The 21,027-nt window shown below is 38.0% G+C and overlaps 1 non-coding gene across 1 annotated transcript; it reads left to right on the top strand.

The window, feature by feature from the left end:
- The first annotated feature begins 20,705 nt into the window (after nucleotides 1–20,705).
- On the top strand, nucleotides 20,706–20,812 carry LOC111831283. Its single transcript, XR_002834538.1, has one exon. It is a non-coding gene; the product is annotated as a small nucleolar RNA R71 (small nucleolar RNA).
- The last annotated feature ends 215 nt before the right edge of the window (nucleotides 20,813–21,027 follow it).

Raw genomic sequence — 21,027 nt, 5'->3', positions numbered from 1 at the left:
CGGAGGAACATAATTAAGCTTCCCTATTTGGTTCATTCTTTTCTTTTCTTTAAATTGTTTCTCTTTACAATTCCAAGTAAAATCACCATGAATTTGAGCATATGTCAACTGCCTAGAATCTGAATTCAACTTATTCAGATTCAACTAAGAAATGAACATTGAATCATCATTAGTATCCCTTATGGTGAGAGTATCTACATCTTCATCATTGTACAAAAAACAATACTTTTCCCCGATAGATGAAAACTGTTACGAAATATAACCCAAATCATATAATATTATTGTATTATATATATATGTGTATGTATGTATTATATTATAATAAAAGTAATAATAATACAAATAAAGGAGGAGGAGAACGAGAGAGGTATGTGGAAGAAGAGAACTTATGCTTCTTCTTCGTATTCACTTATATTTCTCATTTACATGTACAAAGCTATTTATAGGGAAGTTAAAAGATAAGAGGATAAGAGTAACTAAACTACTTGGTGCCCAAGTTATTTAGAAGGAAAGTATGTGATGGATAATCACAAATGTAATTATCTATTTTACAACAAAAAAGATAGTTTTAACTCAGAAACATGAGGCATTATTGAGTGGTTGTAAAAAAACATAGAAAGAGAGGAAAATAATATAAAAAATTACTGAGACAAGTGAAATCTACAATGTTAACGCAATGATATATATACATGTGAAACTATACACGCTATATTTGATTACATTCATGTTTAAACGGAAACGTCCAAACATATATTACAATTAATATTGAATTGAATGCAAACAAAATTGTACCCACGTATTAAAATCACATTAACTCACAAATGATTATGACTATAATTTAATGTAATTAATCCCAACATCAAATTCTTAAATACCCAAACAAATACACATTAATTACCAAGTGATAAAACAATAATACTAAGACAATACGTCTGCCGTATAATGTATACCACAAAAAATGATAAAAGTCAACTTCATATAAATTAAAATAAAACGATTCTTAACATTACATTGTTGACTTAAGCTTGAAGTAAGCTTGGAGAGCAAGCATAAAAAGATTAGGATTAGGCTTTAATATTTAGGAGTTTATCTAAAAATATTTTGTGTGTTTCTCCTAATAGGAATAGAAGTTATAGTCTAGTTCTTTTCTTATATAAGGACATGTCAACGTGTGACATAACTTGTGAGAATTAAGATTGAGAGATTGAGAACTTTAGGTTTTGAGAGATTTTCCTAAAGAAATAAAGAGAGTGATTCTTTTATTTGAGCTTGATCTTCTTAATCTTTGATTCTAGATTTGGTATCAGAGCAAACAAAACAAAACACCAACACAAACACAACTTTGAAACCATGAGTGAGATTGTCCCTGTTGTGAAATCAAGCGGAAGCTCTTCTTCCATCCAATGTCCCATGCTCTCTTCAGCAAACTATACAGTTTGGGCCATCCGGATGAAGTCTTGTCTCAAGGTACACAAAGCTTGGGAAATAATTGAAACTGTGACATAAGATGTTGAGAAAAACGATATGGCAATAGCTTTGCTATTCCAATCTATACTTGAGTCGCTTGTTCTTCAATTTGGTGGACTTACATCGACGAAGCAAGTCTGGGAATCAATCCAAACAAAGTATGTTGGAGCAGAGAGAGTCAGAGAGGCACGTTTACAGACTCTTCTGGCTGAGTTCGATCAGCTCACAATGAAGGAGACAGAGAGCATCGATGATTTTAGTGACAAAATTGCCAAGATTGCTTCAAAATCATCGGCCCTGGTAGAAATCATTGAAGAGCCGAAAATTGTGAAGAAATTTCTAAAGAGTATCCCTTGCAGGAAGTATATTCACATTGTTGCCTCTCTTGAACAAGTTCTCGACTTGAATAAGACTAGCTTTGAGGAGATTGTTGGTCGTCTTAAGGTCTATGAAGAAAGAGTGAAAGATGAAGACATTGACCAAGACGAACAGAGCAAGCTTATGTATTCAAAATCGGATAACACATACTATTAACTAGATGGAAGCGGAGATACAAGAGGACGTGGACGAGGAGGCCGTAGTGCATCCAAAGGTCGAGGTCGTGGACGGAATGGTGGAAGAGATCTGTCGCAAATAACTTGTTTTCGGTGCGATAAACTTGGGCACTATGCATCCTCGTGTCCCGATCGTCTACTTAAACTGCAGGAAACTCAAGATAGCGAGAAGGTGGACCCTAAAGACACACAAGTAGCTGATGAACTCATGTTGCAGTTTACTTGAATGAAAAACATTGCGTGCCTAGCAAGTTTGAAACAAGTTTGGATGAAGAAAACGTGTGGTATCTTGACAACGGGGCAAGTAACCATATGACTGGAGATCGACGGTATTTTGATACACTAGATGGCTCAATCACTGGAAAAGTGAGGTTTGGAGACGATTCAAGAATCGACATCAAAGGCAAAGGGACAATCACTTTTGTCGATCTACATGGAACCTCAAGAACATTGACAGATGTATACTTTATAGCCGATCTCAAAAGCAATATTGTTAGTCTTGGACAAGCTACGGAATCCGGGTGCAACATACAACTCATAGGAGAATACCTAACTATGCTTGATCGTGAGGGAAAACTTCTTGTGAAAGCAAAGAGATCCAAGAACCGTTTGTATAAAGTCCGGATGATGTTGCGAGACAATGCGTGTTTATATCTAACAAGCATGACTGAGACTAGTAGATGGCACGCTCGTATGCGTCATGTGAATCTCACCACTTTAAAGGCAATGCTAGACAAGGAGTTGGTCCTAGGAGTTCCAAACATTGCCATTGATAAAGAAGTGTGTAGTTCATGTCTTCTTGGGAAATAAACTCGACAAGTCTTCCCACAAGCAACCACCTATAGAGCGACGAAACTTCTTGAACTTATCCATGGTGATCTATGTGGTCCAATATCACCAAGTACAAGTGCTGGAAATAGGTACAAGTGCTGGAAATAGGTATATTGATGATCACTCCCGCTATATGTGGACCATCCTACTAAAAGAAAAAGGAGAAGCTTTTTCAAAGTTCAAGAACTTTAAGATCATGGTGGAAAAAGAGTGTGGAGAGAAGATACAGACCTTTAGAACGGATCGAGGAGGGGAGTTTGTGTCACTTGAATTTAATGCATATTGTGAAGAGCATGGCATCAAACGTCATCTGACTGCTCCTTATACCCCACAGCAAAACGGAGTAGTAGAGAGAAGAAACAGAACAATGATGGAGATGACAAGAAGCATGCTTAAACATATGCATATGCCAAACTACCTTTGGGGAGAAGCCATTCGACACACGACTTACCTATTGAATCGGGTATTGACACGAGACTTAAGGAACAAACCCCATACGAATGCTTTCGATCCAAGAAACCCGATGTTGAGCATGTACGAATCTTCGGGTGCATCGCATATGCGAAGGTTTATAAGCCACACTTGAAGAAATTGGAGGACCGAACGCGTATTCTCATACATCTAGGGACCGAGCCGGAATCAAAGGCATATCGCTTGCTTGATCCTAAAGCAAGAAGAATTGTGGTTAGTCGTGATGTGGTGTTTGATGAGTCAAAAGGCTGGGAATGGAACCATAGTGATGCGAGTAGAGATGGTAATGGAAGCTTTACGGTTACTCTTACTAAAACAGGAAATCATGGTCTTCGAGACTTTGGAGAAAGAAGTAGTACTAGTGATCAAATTGAAGCAAGAGAAGAAACAGAAGAACGTCTAGAAGAAGAGGATCATGATATCGAGGATGAGGATCGTAAAGAAGAAGTTGCGGATACAAGTAACATACTCTAACCAGTGCTAAGAAGATCGCAAAGGGAGAGAAGAATGCCAACATATCTCAAAGATTATGCATTACTTGCTGAGAAAGAAGGAGAATTGATGTTGTTTACTCTCAATGATGAGCCAAGGAATTTTGCAGAAGCTAGAGATTCTAAGGAGTGGCTACATGCTTGTGAAGAAGAATTAAACTCCATAGAGAAGTTTAAAGTATGGAATCTTGTGGACATGCCAATAGGAGTCAAGCCAATTGGATTGAAATGGGTTTTCAAACTTAAAAGGAATTCGGATGGGAGCATTAACAAATACAAGGCTCGATTGGTGGCTAAAGGGTATGTTCAGCAGTATGGAGTCGACTTTGACGAAGTGTTTCCTCCTGTAGCAAGAGTCGAAACAATAAGGCTTCTCATCAAGCTCGCAGCCGCACATGGATGGCAGATACACCACCTCGACGTGAAGACAGCTTTTCTTCATGGTGAGCTTAAGGAAAACGTTTATGTCTACCAACCAGAAGGATTTGAGATCAAAGGGAGTGAAGATAAGGTGTATAAGCTTAACAATGCATTGTATGGCTTACGACAAGCACCAAGGGCGTGGAATAACAAGCTTAACAAGCTTCTTTTAGAACTCAAATTCACCAAGTGTAACAAGGAGCCTACTGTCTATCAAAAGAAGGTTTGTGAGCATCTCTTAATTGTGGCTGTGTCTGTTGATGATCTCTTGGTCACAGGTACAAGCTTGGATGTGATTAATCAGTTCAAAACAGAGATGTCATCTAGCTTTGAAATGAGTGATCTTGGAGTATTATCATATTACTTAGGAATCGAAGTGATGCAAAACAGTGACGGAATTACCTTAAACCAAACTCGATATGCACTCAAGATCTTAGAAGAAGCCGGTATGAAAGAGTGTAACTTGGTGCATACTCCAATGGAAGTTGGTTTGAAGTTGTCCAAATCGCACCACGAGAGAGAAGTCGATGCAACAGCCTATCGGAAAAATGTTGGTTGCTTTAGATACTTGTTGCATAGAAGACCGGATTTGTCATATGCTGTGGGAGTCTTAAGTAGATATATGTAGAGCCCTAGAGAGTCACATTCAGCTGCAATGAAGCATTGTCTTAGATACCTAAAAGGAACAGCATCTCTCGGTTTAATCTACAAGAAGTGCACGAGTGTACCTAAACTCATTGGCTACAGTGATAGCAGTCATAATGTTGATCCGGATGATGGTAAGAGTACAGCCGGACATGTGTTTTATTTTGAAGATAGTCCGATATCATGGTGCTCGCAAAAGCAAGAGACTGTCGCATTAAGCTCATGTGAAGCGGAATTCATGGGAGGAACTGAGGCTGCAAAACAGGCCATTTGGCTCGGAGATCTTCTAAGTGAAATCACGGGAGATGTATGTGAGAAGGTTACAATATGTATAGACAATCGCTCCGCCATTGCCCTCACCAAGAATCCAGTGTTTCACGGTCGTAGTAAGCACATTCATCGACGTTATCACTTTATAAGGGAGTGTATTGAAAATGGCCAAATTGATGTGGAACATGTTCCGGGGAGTGATCAAAAGGCTGACATTCTGACTAAAGCACTTGGAAGGATCAAGTTCAAGGAGATGAGAGATCTCATTGGTGTTCAAGATTTGAAGAGTGATGAGTTCAAGCTTAAAGGGGAGAATGTTGACTTAAGCTTGAAGTAAGCTTGGAGAGCAAGCATAAGAAGATTAGGATTAGGCTTTTATATTTAGGAGTTTATCTAAATATATTTTGTGTGTTTCTCCTAATAGGAATAGGAGTTATAGTCTAGTACTTTTCTTATATAAGGAGATGTCAAGGTGTGACATAACTTGTGAGAATTAAGATTGAGAGATTGAGAGCTTTAGGTTTTGAGAGATTTTCCTAAAGAAATAAAGAGAGTGATTCTTTTATTTGAGCTTGATCTTCTTAATCTTTGATTCTAGATACATGTCAACTATATCACTAAATAAAGTAAAAATTACACGAAACCAGAATTTTGAAAACAAAAGCAAACACATAAGACCGGAATAGAAGCAAAAGTATTATAAAAATATTAAAAAAGAAAAGGAGCCACAAACTATATATATATTTTTTTTTTTTAAAACAACAACAAATTAAAAAAACAAAAAATAATAAACAAACAAATAAGATGTAACAACCCACATGGGAAAACACCTAGTATGGTATGAAATTTACCTTAGTTTTTCTTTAAAAACGTAGTCGCAGGAAATTTCGTTGAATTTTGAAAATAATATGCTAAGAAACTTTGTAGTAAGAATTTGGTATGAAATTACTATCTTAGTTCCCACGAAACTAGAATCTATGTTATTTGTGACAAACAATTTTATTATTATTTATCATTAGTATTTTTTCTCTTTTTCTTTAGCACTATTATTATTATTTATCAAGCCAACAAAATTATGAAATAAAACCTAGAATCAAATTTTATGTTTCTTTATGAATATTTTGTTTTTTTTCATTTTCAGTATACTTATTATAAATTCTTAACACACTTTAATGATATAATTATTATTTATAATTTTTATATCATAATAACTGATTCATATAATAAATTTACATTTATAATAAAATATTTTTCTCTTGGGCTCTGTTGGGCTTTGAACTCATATCCATTTAATTAGGGAAAATCCTAGAGAGATATAAATGAAAAGGTAGTCTTGTCCTCTTCTTGTTCCCCATGGTTCGCCACTTCCTCCCCTTCGATCGACACCAACAAAATTGGGTTAGACGGTTTAGCTTTTAAATCGTCGGTTTGGCTCAATTTTGGTTTGAAGGCAACCCTAGGTCGACTTAAACTCATGGCAGCCTCTTTTCTTTTTAGTTTTGGGTTTTGTCGCTTCTTGAAACTGAAGAGGAAGAGGGAGAGAGTTCTAAGTGTGGATCCAGAGGCTTGGAGAGAGACTTTGGGAGAGTTTGGAGGATCAGGAAGGCTGGTTTATGGTGGCTTCAAGAAGAGATCAAGGAGAGTTCGTGGGTATGGTGTTTAGGAGGATGTTGTGGCTCTGTGTGTGGTGTTGAGTCCACAGATCCTCTTGTATCAAGGTGAGTGCGTGACTATGGCTTATCTAAGCGTTAAGATTGCGTGATTTGTGTTTATGTGATGTGTGATTTGAATTCTTTGTGTTTGCGATGTTTTCGGGTGATTGTGTGGTCTTGTGTGACTATTTTTGGGTTGTGTCATCGTGGGAGGTGATGTGATGGTCCTATTAAGATTCTTGGGTGGCTGATATCGTCGTTGGATGCGTTTCAGGGTGTGGATGTCGACCGGCACCAGGCGGGTGGCGATCGACACCATTCGGTTGATCGCAGTGCAGCTTGGTGGTGTCGACCGACACCAGTTTAAATTGTCGACCGACACCAGTTTTTGGTACCGACACTAGTTTTCTGTGAGCAATAATTGTGCTTTTGATTGCCTCTTTTGGCTGTTTGTTACATTGTTGATGTATGGATGTGATCTTAAATGCTTGTGTGTATAGCCCAGTGGATGGGAGGATCGCTTCACTGAGTATTTGTGATAATACTCACGCATCTCATTATGTTTGTGGTACAGGTAAAGTGTGACGTGGAATCATGGCAATGAGGGGGAGGATGATCTAGGGTCTCGGTTGTTATGTTTATGAATATGTTTAATTGTTGTTGGAACCTGGTTTAGAGACATGTTAGGTTGCTGGTGTAAATTGTGGTTATTGAATAATTGGTTAATTAATATTATGATTAATTGGTGTTGGTTAATTATGTTTCCGCTGTGCATGATGGTTTATTGTTGGGTTAATTCGGTTAGATTAATTAATAGGTATGGGATTATTAATTAATGAATTAAAAAAACGGGTCGAGTCTTTTCAATTTGGTATCAGAGCCCTTACGGTTCTAGGGCTGGTTAAATGGGTGGTTATGGATGGTTTGTGAATTCATGGTTTAAAGATTGATGTTTAGAATGGGTTAGGAATATAATTGGTGAATTATTTTCCGGTTACGTGGTGCATGTTTGTGAACTGTTGTAAGATGCTTGGTGGTAGCATTGTAGAATTGATTATGAATTAGTCAATTGATTGAGCATGGAGACCTAGTATCATTCTCTTCGAGCCTTTAATGAGATTCCACGGTAAAATGTTATGTGTTGTGTTTTCTCTAGTCGTTTGTGTTCCTAGTTTCTGCATGTGGAAGTGTAGAAGGCTAGAGGTTGCGAGTGTGATGATTGCAATAGTTGTGGTGGCCGTGGTGGTCGTGGTCCGGAGCGCGGATATTCGGTGGTGGTTTTGGTTGAAATGGATTTCGGAGAATTTAAGTTGGAAAGTATTTTGTGAACACCCTGAGTGACAGGATGGTTTGGGAGTTGACCTGAAGCATTGTCATGGAGTATAACATTGCCATGTTGTACTTGGACTATGTGAGTATTTCTAGTCGAGATATGCTTAGAGACGTTATGGTTTGTTTGCTCTTAGGACGGTGGGTCCTGAACAACTCATAAGGAGATAATGGTTCTCCTGAGGGGATGGTGGTTCTCCTAGAAACCGAAAGCTTGAAGGGCTCTGGTCCTGAGAGTGGCAGAGGAGATGGTGGTTTTCCTGAGGGAATGGTGGTTCTCCTAGAAACCGAAAGCTTGAAGGGCTGTTGTCCTGAGAGTGGCATAGGAGATGGTGGTTCTCCTAGAGGGGATTGTGGTTCTCCTAACGGGATGGTGGTTCCCCTGATATCGGTATGGCTCTAAGGTCGTGACATGAGAGTGGATAAGTTGGGAGCAAATAATTTTTAGAGCGTTGGTATAAGCATAACGACTAGATATAAACCTTAGAGGTTGATGGTGTTTCAATCTTAGGTTTTGGTTGTGCTGACCGGTGGGGTCAGGGTTGTGTTGGCCTGTGGGCTAGGGTTGTGTTGGCAGGTGGGCCAAGGTTGGTATTGGCCGGTGGGCCAGGTTTGTGTCGAACGGATGGTCAGGTTGTTAGGCGAACCTTTGCGATAGTGGTGAATTGCATGTTACAAATAGACGGTGTTGAAGGATTCGAGGACGAATCCATGTTAGTGGGGGAGAATTGTAACACCCATGTCTGAAATTTTGGTGGTGCCGACCGACACCAGTGTTGGGTGTCGATCGACAACAAAAAAACTTTGGTTAGACGGTTTAGCTTTTAAATCGTCGGGTTGGCTCAATTTTTGTTTGGAAGCAACCCTAGGTCGACTTAAACTTGTGGCAGCTTCTTTTCTTTTTAGTTTTGGGTTTTGTCGCTTCTTGAAACTAAAGAGGAAGAGGGAGAGAGTTCTAAGTGAGGATCCAGAGGCTTGGAGAGAGACTTTGGGAGAGTTTGGAGGATCAGGAAGGTTGGTTTCTGGTGTCTTCAAGAAGAGATCAAGGAGAGTTCGTGGCTATGGTGTTTAGGAGGTTGTTGTGGCTCTGTGTGTGGTCTTGAGTCCACAGATCCTCTTGTACCAAGGTGAGTGCGTGACTATGGCTTATCTAAGCGTTGAGATTGTGTGATTTCTGTTTATGTGATGTGTGATTTGAATCCTTTGTGTTTGTGATGTTTTCTGGTGTTTGTGTAGCCTTGTGTGACTGTTTTTTGGTTGTCTCATCGTGGGAGGTTGTGTGATGGTCCTATTAAGATCCTTGGGTGGCTGAGATCGTGGTTATTGGCTGAGGCATGTTAGGTTGCTGGTGTAAATTGTGGTTATTGAATAATTGGTTAATTAATATTATGATTAATTGATGTTAGTTTATTATGTTTCCGCTGTGCATGATGGTTTATTGTTGGATTTATTTGGTTAGATTAGTTAGTAGGTATAGGACTATTAATTAATGATTTTTTTTTTTTAAAAACGGGTAAGGTCTTTTCAGCTTTGATATTCCCCAAAGCGATGTGGTGAAAGCTTTTCCAGCAAAATATGTGGTCTACTCCGGTTCACCAAACTAAAATCAAATATTTACAAAATCAATAAACCAGAATACACCACATATTTTGCTGGATAAGCTTTCTACACATCGCTTTGGACAAAGTGATATGTTCAATTCTTTTCCAGCAAAAGATGTGGTGTTTTCCTGTTTAGGTTGATTTTAAGATATTTGATTTTAGTTTGTAATCTAAGCCAGTCCCATTAAATTTTCTTTTATTATTTAAAAGAAAAATTGTATTATATAAATATATTCATAATTAATAAGAATGAGTAAGGGTTATTTGTTTTGAGAATACATGTATGTAAATAATAAAATTTATTTTTTCTAGTAAGTTGCACACTTTTATTTATTCTGGAATTATTCTTTCGACAAAAAAACTTTAGGTATTGAACGCTTAAATAATTCCAGTCAAACAGTGTTTAAATGCATGCACCTTCCCGAGCCCAAGAGCCACGTCTTTTCAAGGAAAAATTTATTATCTCGCACCTTCCCGAGACCAATAGAAAAAAAAAAAATATATATATATATATATATATATATACATATACCAATACATACGGATCAACTTATGTTCCGTGGTGCTTTCTTTAGTGCCTCGTCTCGGTTTCAGAAATAAGAATGGATTAATTGTTGATAATATATTACATGGGAAATCTGTTGTGTATGTTAAAAAAAAAATATTCGTAACTTTTATGTTAATCGTAAAACACATGAATTAGTAGTATGTCCAGTGTTGGTTTCTAATGATTGTTATTTTTTATTTGTAGGGTGAAAGAGATTGATTTTGAATTTTCAATCAGATTGGTAAACTGATCTGGAGTTGGTAGTTGGCATATTTAGAGAGAGTCTTAGTACAATTATAAAGCTACTTATTGAACTTGATTATCTTATTTAAACAAGAAAAGCTTGATGAAACTGGAAAATCGAATGTGCCTTATGTAATGGATCTTGGAGCAAGGAAAAGATCAGCTCGTTTATATGCACTTATGAGAAAAGTGAAGTAAGAATTCTCTTCGATCTCTTAATTTTCTTCTTTTCTCATATGTGTTTGGGATCAAAGTTAGTCATGGGATGATTAAAATTGGTTTATATGTTTTGTGTATTTTTATTATTTTCCCTTGAATGTTTTATGAGAGTTCTTCTCTTTGGTGCTTATCTATCATTTGTAAGTGTTTAAGGTGATGATTTTATTAATGAGAATATACAACCTATTTATACAAACTAGCAATAGTTAACTTTTGTAAACCTAATCATCATCAATCCTAAAAACATGTTATACGTAATTACAGAGAATCAAAAATCATAATAATGACTAAATATATATAGTATTCATATTTGGCTAATACTCCCCCTCAAGATGGAGGTTTCTGGAAAACTCCAATCGTGGAACATGCTTGATGAAAACGAGACTGTAAAAGAGGATTCTTTAACGTGTATGCGAGTTGATCTTGATTTGATACATATGAAACGCGTAACATTCTGCCTTGATTTTGATTTCGGAAGAATTGATAATCTAACGCGTAACATATGTGGAACCCGCACATCATTATTCCCAGTGACAATGATGTCATCAACATAGACCAAAATATAAGTGATGATGCCATAAATATCATTGTCAAATAGAGATGTATCAGCGAGAGAGGAGACAAAATCGCAGAGTAAGGAAGCATTATTAACACCTAGTTGCTTAATACGCCATGACTTCCTTGTAGCTTCTTCGACAAAACCACCTGTAGTTATCATCTTAATTACCGGACTGAATATTTCCTTATAATGAAAGACCATACTGTTGTGTATAGCCTTTGGCAACGAGTCGTGCTTTGTGTCTCTTGAAAACACCATTGGAGAGATATTTGGTTGTAAAAACCCAATGACATCCAACTAAATTTTGAGACTGATGTGGTGGTACCAAATCCCAAGTGTGATTAACAATTTGAGCATCATACTCCTTAGAACATGCTCGTCGCCAGTATTCATCTTTGAGAGCTTGAGTAATTATCGATGGCTCTCGAACAGGCAACGATGGACTTGCAAACAAAAGAGATCGTTTATGTACCGGTTTGCCTTTACTACGTTGTATACAAGATCATGTCCAAGGTCTTATGTCAAGGCGATCCACTGTCACCGTCTCTATTTATTCTTTGTGCTGAGGTGTTGGTGCACATAATGAATACAGCAGAGAGTGATGGTCGTCTAACAGGGATGAGACTCTCTCTCGTCATGCCCGTCAATACAACATTTGCTTTTTGCGGACGACAGTTTATTTCTTTGTCAGGCTACTTTCCGTGAATGTTCAGAACTTATTTGGTGCCTTCAGATATACGGCAAAGCTTCTGATCAGGAGATTAATTTTTAGAAAGCCTCTATCACATTTGGCAAGAAGATGGACCCTTACAAGAGCCAGTTAATCTGCTTATTTGCCGGCATTTAGTAAGTTGGTGGTGCTTGTAAATACTTGGATTTACCACAATGCTTTAGTGGTTCTAAAACAGATCTTCTCAACTACATAAGTGATCACTTGAAGTCTCGCTTAAGTGGTTGGTATGAGAGTGTTCTATCCTTGGGCGGTAAAGAGATGTTATTAAAATCTGTCGCAATGGCTTTACCTGTCTTTGCTATGTCCTGTTATGGCTACGCAAGCAGCAATATAAAAATCTTACAAGTGTAATGTCAAGTTTCTAGTGGAATGCAAGTGAAAATAAAAACAAAATGCATTGGGTCTCTTGGGAGAAGCTTTGTAAAGCTAAGGACAATGGTTGTCTGGGTTTTAGGGATATGTGCCGCTATAACCAAGCTTTGCTTACTAAATAAGCATGGTGTCTTTTGGACTCTCCACAGTCTTTGCTAGCCAGCATCTTTAAAGGTAAATTTTTCCTAGGATATCACTTTCTTGATGCTCACTTGGGGACACGGCCGTCTTATGCCTGCAGAAAGCATCAACTTTGGTCATGAACTGCTGGTCAAAGGCTTGATGAAGTCTATAGGATATGGCTGTAGTACCTTTGTTTGGTTAGATAAAGATAAAATAACAATGGGACACCATTATTGTCTTTGTTGTAGCAGTTTAACACCGTTTGCGACACTCATACCTTTTCCCTATGTCTTTTATTTGTTTTACCCTTTAACTAACCAAACCAGACTTCCAACCCAAAGGAAACGACTAAACTTCTTTTATGAATCGGTAAATATAATTTTTTTTCATTTATTTACCAAACGTTAAGAAAGAAGAACCCCAAATATCAATCCCTCGACCGTAAAAACCCTAATTGCCGTTCCGTCACATTACACCACCATTCCGTCAAGTTCTTTCAATCCCACGCCGTTGGGACGCCTTAGCATTCTTCATCCTTCGTCAGAGGACCCGATGTCAGGTAACTACTGGATTACTCAATTTTTCAAACCTACTCCCGCTCTCGATCGGAGTGAATCTCACACATTTTTGCCGTTTCTCGTAGAGAGAAAAGAGAGAGGTTCATCGGCCAAAAAGAAAGAAAGAGGAAAAAATAATTTTTTTTTATATATTTACTCATCAACCAACCAAAATAAGCCACGTCGCATGCGATTCTTCCTTGGCCAGCATAAGCAACCTTTCTTCTTCATTTACGCCCTTTAACTAAATTTGCATTAATTTGTGGCCCACTTATCACATAAGCAACTTACAAAAACTGCCCTTTGGAGCTGCTCTAAGTGCCTCAATGTTTTTTTCAAAGCAAATTAGAAGTTCGTAGTCAATATGTGCCTGAAGAGCACCAAGGTTACCTTGCAGTTTAGCCTTTTCTGCTTTAAGAGGTTCGTTCTTTGAGCACAGTTCGGAGACAGTTTTCTCCAGCGAGGCCACAACTCCCTCGCGTACCTTGGCATCTTCCTCCAGAGTTTCAACCCGCTTCCGGAGCATCATATGAGTGGCCCGACCATTCTTGACGCATTTCTCCATCATCTTGAAGGCGTGGTTCGTGTTGGACCTCGATTGCAGCCTCTTCTCGTACTTCATAAAGACATCATTGGCACATGCAAGACTTCAAAATAAATGGCTAGCTTAACCACCTCCGGATAATAAAGGAACTTGAAGTAAAAACTGCAAAAGTTTGGCGTAAGCACCAATCTTCAGGGTCGACATGGTAAATGTCAGGTAATCCTCTCTGATTTCCATGGCTTCAGGAGAAGGGAGGAGCTTGGAATAAATCTTTAGGTTCCGACATAGTTGGCCCAAAGCGCAGCGATCCGTCACAAGAGGACCTTTCCCGAAGTAATCAAAGCATAACTTATCGGTCTTATTATCCTTCCTAGACAACCGAAACAGCTCCGATTCTTTCAAGCCGTCATCCTTGGCTGATATCTTGAGGCCGCTCGGGTCATCAAATTACAGGACCAAACCTTTGACCTTGCTGCTCTTTCTTTTCTTTCGCTCCGCCAACCCGCCTTCAGGAGCGACGACCTCTTCGCCAACATCTTCCAGCTAGACAATGACCGGTTCCACTGCAGCAACCTCAGTATCCCCTACCTTTGGGACATCATTCGCAGAAACAGCCTTTGAAACCACATCGAAATCCTGAAGGGCGGCCTTTGAAGTGCCTGATTTTCCCACGGACGATCCGGCAAGGACCTGTGCAAAGTTGGGATAATGTATTGGAATTTTACCCATTGCTCTTTCAACTCTTTTACCTGATAAGTTAATCCACGTGCGATTAGAACAGGTAAGCAGCTTTTCTCGGCCGTGGGCGAACTAAGCAGGAAAACCTAGATAAAGTTGTGGTCAGAACGGCGGAAAGAATAGGGTAAAAAAGGGTTGTACCCGGAAAAGAATTCTCAGCGGAAAAATAGTTTGCTCGGGCATAAAAGAAACTAACTTGGGCACCGGGCAAAACGTTATGTTTCTTCCACATATTCACCACAAAATTTCCACGAACCCCGGATGCTTTGAGACATGTCATCTCCTCAAAGCATGATACACCAACCTTGACTCTGACCACGGCCGACGACGTTGCAAATAATAGCGGGTGCGAGTTGGGAGATCGCCAAATGTCAATGATGTACATACAACGATAACAGCTTGGCTAGGGGAAACCAAAGGCAACACTTCGTGAAATACATATCATACAGGCAGATGTATTTAAGAGAATTCCCCAATAAAAATTATATGAGGTATTTTGTTGGGACTTTTCCTTTATTTACCATGAAGTTGAAACGACATCATTTCAAAGGAAATTAGATTAATTGTTTTCCAAATTATATTAATTACCGTCAATTTTATTACGACGTAGTTTTTACTTTATTTCACGTGTTTTAAGCGTATTCTTATATGAAATCTTAATTTCTCTAATTAGGGTTTGCAGTTTTTTCTTATCTCTTCTCCATCTCCAATATAAACCGTAGACAAAATGAGAGAGAGAGAGAGAGAGAGAGAGAGAGAGAGAGAGAGAGAGAGAGAGAGAGAGAGAGAGAGAGAGAGAGAGAGAGAGAGAGAGAGAGAGAGAGAGAGAGAGAGAGAGAGAGAGAGAGAGAGAGAGAGAGAGAGAGAGAGAGAGAGAGAGAGAGAGAGAGAGAGAGAGAGAGAGAGTGAGAGAGAGAGTGAGAGAGAGAGTGTGTGTGTGTGTGTGTGCGCGCTATATGTATGAAATTTCTGGCCTTGTTTCACCCGAAGAGATTCTACCCCTCCGCGTTTTACATCGCTCAATGAAGGATTTGATTCGTCAACTACGTCTCTACTAACATGTTTCTAATCTATTGCTTTGCTAATCTTACGATTGTGGGTTTTGATTTGGGTGTTGATTTCTCTCAGACAATTCATATCGGCCATTTTGAATTAATGTACTTTCAGATGTTTTGAATTAATGTACTTTTGTACGCGTGATTGTTCGATTCTGTGTGTAAGCAAAACAATGACGAGTTTGTGTATTAAACCTCCTCGTTCAAGGTTCTTTCGTTCCTTTTTTTTTTAATCAAGAAAGCTCAAATCTTTTGATGTGAATGTCACCATCTCAAAACATAACTTGTGTAGCAGTGTTTGTAGGAAATAGGAATGAAATTTCCTACGAAGAATAGTATGAAAATTTCAAAGGATATTTCCTAGAAAAATTATTCAAAAATAATTATCAAGGGAAACTTTGTGGGAAAGCAGAATTATACAAGAAGACATGGAGATTTCCTACGAAAAATCCTACAAATATTTTGGAAGGAAAAATTTCCTACCAAAACATTTCGCATTTATTACAAAAACAACAACAGGTAGGAAAAAAGAAGGAAATTTAAATAATATTTTCGTAGGAAAGGGAAAAGAAAAGTGAAGGAAAACGCGCTTATAGAATTTGGTAGGAAAGTTATGTCCAATTTCCGACGAAACTTGATTCTATTTTATATGTGACAAACAATTTTATTATTATTTAAATCATTAGTACTTTTTTCTTTTCTTTTTATTACTAGTATTATTATTTAATAAGCCAACAAAATTATGAAATAAAACCTAAACATTTTATGTTTCTTTATCAATAAGTTGTTTTTTCATTTTCTATATTTTTATTATATGCTCATTTGTTACTAATACTGTAGCAAACAAAAATGTTCATCGATTACGTGACTTACGTATGACATATATATAGTATTGTGTTTATAGATTACTTTGTTTGTGAATATAATGTCAGAAAGTGTTAGCCTTTTCACAACACATGTAATTTTTTTGTTTGTTCTACCTATGTCATGATATTGTTTCTAGGACTCTGTATTAGTATTTTTCGTAAACTACTTTATTATACAGGGTGCTGAAACTTTCTCTTGTGGTAATTCGTGTTAATTCAACTAATCTTCAGTGCTCTGATGATCTCTTGGAATCGAGGAAAAAAGGTTAGATTTGGTGATGTTTCTGCCAATACTTATTATTGACATTCAAAACTGACTATTTTACGTTTTTATGCTTGAGTCAAGAAAGAAGGCTTTCTCTTGTAGTAATTTAATGGCAATTCAACTAATTTTCTTTCTATTGAAACATGGCTCAATGCTTTAATGATCTCTTGGATTTTACATGTAAACATAGTACTATTGGACCTTCCAGCATTCAGAAAACTATTAAATTCACAACTAGTGGAGCAATTTAATGGATAAGGTTAGATTCAGTGTCGTGTCTGGCTGTCTCTACCATTCTTAATTCCATTGTTTGTCATTCATAACTAGCTCTTTTATGTTCTTGTGCTTGAGTTAAGAAACATGGGTTCAGGTAAATATAATTAGGAGATACCTTAGATTGACTTTTTGGTTCTTCCATAATTCTTGGTTTAGTAATTTCTTTTGGTTCTTCAGTTGTGGGATCAGTTTGAGACTTCTAATAATAAATTTTTGGATATGAATTGGGTAGATGAAATTAGGTATCTAAATTACCTCTTTAACAATCCCATGGTGCCTATACAAATGCCTGATCAGCTCAAATTTGCCCTGAGCTACTCTCTCAATTAAGAGATCATTGTAGTACTTATGAATCGAATCTACAGAGACTCAACGATTACCCAACAAATAATTGGTATTAAATTAAGCTAAGCAAGCAGGTTTTAAATTAAATAAAACAGCAAATTAAAATAAAGATTGGTTTTAAACAGTAATGGGGAAACGCTAGGCCTAGAGATTTTCTCAGGAAATTCAGAATTGCAAATAAGGAATTGTCAGGATTTATAAAGCACCGTTCTTGAACCCAAATCACAAAAATATAATCAATCAACTTTCGTTGCAAAGACTATCTATGTCTAAAACCCTAAATTCCAAATCTCTTTGCAAATTTATAAGTTTAAGACATGCATTTAATTCAGGTTTGATAATTTCACAAAATCCCTAAACCAAATCTCTTTGCGAATATGTATTTTGCTCATCTAGATTATTTTCAAGAAATCAATAACAATTTCGTATCTACCAATTAACCTAATATCCGATTCTAGGTTGCTTTCACTACTCTAGAACAAATTAACCACAATCTAGATGAAGAACTCTTTTGATTCAATCCTAACAATCTAACAACCTAACAATTCATGAATTCCTTTGAAAACCCTAAACCTAACAAGAAATCTACTCAGACATGGTGATTGAAACAAACATCATGAATAAAATAGATATCATTAAAGAAATCAATAGAAGAAGTAAAGGAGTTCTTCTCTCTTGGCTCTCTACAAATCTTCTCTGAAGGAGGTTTTGATTATTCTCTCCTGGCTCTCTATAAATCTCTCTCTCCAAAATAAAGGTTAAGTCTTAACAAAACCCTAAAAACTCAATATATATGTCTTAACCACGATCTGGGCTTAATTGCAAATAAGAGAAACTTCTGGGCCGAATCGGCTAATCTTCTGAACTTCAATTAAGCGTGAAATTCAATTGCCGTCAGATATTGGTGTCGATCGACACCCAAAGTTGTGACGTTCGACACTTACACCAAATATGCTCTCATGGTATGTTCCTTCGCACATCTTCTCCAAATGCTCCCAAATTCTCCAAAAAGCTCCAATCCATGCCAAATAGCTCCTAATCCTGAAATGACTCAAAAAGACTCGAAAACACTATAAAAGCTCTATAAATAAGACTTATATCATGGCCAAAAACCCGTAAAAACCATGATATATCAACTCTCCCAGACTTAGCCTTTGCTTGCCCTCAAGCAAATCAGAAACTTAACATGTGAAAGAAGTTTGAAAACGCGGGAACTCACTCGACTGCAGAAAACTCTTCTTTGCACTCTTCATCGCCTTGACTCTAGAACTTACTTTATGTACTTTTCCTATGAGAAGCATCAACATTCCTTACTCTAATCCCACAATCCTTAGGAATCTCTAGTCTCTCCATTGTCATTTCTTTACATAAGTTAACACAAGTAAAGGTGAATTCTTACCGAGGGAATATCGATCAATGGCATATGGACTCTTCTCAAACCAAGACATTCATCGATTGATTTCACTTCTTCTCCCTTTTCTCACTTCTAAGGTAATCGATATCTCCCTAATTTTCTAGGGTATCATTCTATTTTTTCAACGATTCCTTTTTCTTCTCTCTTTTTAATTTTCTTTTTTTTTCATACTCTTTTTTTTTCTTTATTCGGGTATCCATGAGATCCGAAGTATGCACGGATTTACGCGACACCCCTCATATCACTTCTACCTATAGCCTTTTCTACAGTTTCTTTTAAAGGCTGAAGGGAAGAGAGAAGGAAGGAATCATACTTTGAAGAAGTGCAGTGTCTTGTGCGGCTTGAAGAAAAAATCTAGTCCAATGTATTCCAACTTCCAAGGTAAGAGACTAAGTCCAATTAAGTCCTGCTAAAATTAGAGACAACGTTAGATCAACTGGATATCCAATGAATAAAGGCTTTCAGGATTGTTGATACAGCTCATAGTCATTCCAAACTTCGGTTCTGAGATCAACCATAATCAACAGTCATAAGAGTGTTAATCCAAATCAGAGAAACCGTTAGACTGAGTTCATAGTTTCCAACAAAAATTTTGACTCAATAAAACAAAAACATTTTGGACAGACTCTATAAAACTCCAAAATAATAAACAATGTGAGTAACTACCTCCCCCAGACTTAAACAACATTGTCTCCAGTGTTGCCAAGTCTAAGATTGGCGAATAAAATAAAATAAAACTGAAATAAATGCAAGGAAATAAAAAGACTCACAAGTGGGTTGCCTCCCAGTAAGCGCTTGTTTTCAGTCATTAGCTTGACTTTGTCGGGGCTCAAGCATCCGGTGGGTCGGGAAGCGGCAGTATATACCTCTGAGAATAGTGTCTCATCATCCAAGGTGGTGTATAAGCATTAGGTGTATGAGATCGACCAAGTACACGAGGAACAGCAGCAGGGCAAGATCTAGGTATGGGTGGGACACTTCTTTTACCTGCAACATCATCAAAAGAGCCAACAAGCGCTCTACGATAATCTCGTGGCTTGGTTAACTTCAAAACAGTCTTTGTACCTTTGAAAGTCTTATTGATGATATGAGAAGGTTTGGGTAAAAAATTGGCGTACCTTTGCTTTTCTCGAGGTCTCTGGAGTATGGGTGGTGAAGCTTTCCGATTCAGAACAGGGCTCAAGCTTGCAGCATTAAGATCAACCCGAAAACCATCCGTTTTTGGCAAGTTCGGTCGATATCGGTCTATGAGAAGCCGAATCCACGAGAACTGGTGTCAGTGTCGATCGACACCGTGAGATGGTGTCGAGCGACACCTGCTGTGCAAGTGTGGTTTCATCATCTTAACTTGTTTCCTCCTCCCACACATTATTCCATCTTTAATCAATATGGCATTACACCCTTCTCGTTTCTTCATAGATCCAGTAGTGCATGCAGCAAGAGTTTCTAACTTATTGGTATAAGTGTTCATGGCTTCGATTTTTCAATTGAAGTTAGTGTACATGGCATCCATCTTCCCGTTGAAATCCACTGTCATGTTCTGCTGACCCGCTAAAATCTGTTCTAGCATTGACTTCATCTCAGAGTCTGCAGATGGAGAGGGAGGTGACTGGTAAGAAGAATTTCCATAGGTTCTGACAAACTGCTGGTGCGTTTCTGACCATGCCCATTGTCGTACCGGTTACCCTGTGTGTTACCACACGTCTGACCCAAATATCCAGCTTGACTGACGTAGTTCACGCCTTTTTCTTCATCCACACCTGTTCACGCCTTCTTCTTCATCCACACTTGTTCACGCCTTCTTCTTCATCCACACCTGGTTCAAAAGCCTCAACCTCAGCAGCAAACTTAACACTCTTCTTAGTAATAAGAAGGTTATGCACTGAATCGAGCTTTGCCTTAACTTCAGCAAGTTGAAGTCCCTCCATGTTTTCAGTTAGCTTCTTTCTCTCAAAATCAGCAACTTTGGTACTATTGCTGTCAGCTAAATTCTCAATCAGCTTGGTGGCTTGAGCTGAAGATCTTGTGTTGTAGTTACCGTTGCTAGCAGCATCTAAAGCCATCTGGTACCTCCAATCCAATCCTTTGTAGAAAATGCCCAAAGGCTGAAATTTGTCGTACCCATGGTGTGGATAATCTATCTGATACCCCTTAAAACGCACCCAAGCAATATTAAATGTCTCTGAGATTCCTTGAGAGAAAGTAGAAATCTTGTTCCTCAGATCCTCGGACCTTGCATCATCATAAAAGTTGTTCAAGAACGCAACTTTCACATCTTCCCAGCATGTAAGAGATGCAGGCTTCAACTCCTTGAGCCAGCATAGTGCTTCTCCAGTTAAAGAGTGCTGGAAAAGCTTGCAGAGCAGAAAATCCGAAGATACACCATATGGTCCATCGGGTGCTCATGAGTGTGGCCATGGGACGAGTGTTGTCCTACAAG

The sequence above is a fragment of the Capsella rubella genome, unplaced genomic scaffold (assembly GCF_000375325.1).
Source record: "Capsella rubella cultivar Monte Gargano unplaced genomic scaffold, Caprub1_0 scaffold_4, whole genome shotgun sequence".
Classification (NCBI taxonomy): domain Eukaryota; kingdom Viridiplantae; phylum Streptophyta; class Magnoliopsida; order Brassicales; family Brassicaceae; genus Capsella; species Capsella rubella.
The sequence above is the reverse complement of the archived record's forward strand: the minus strand, read 5'-3'. Positions and strand labels throughout refer to the sequence as shown.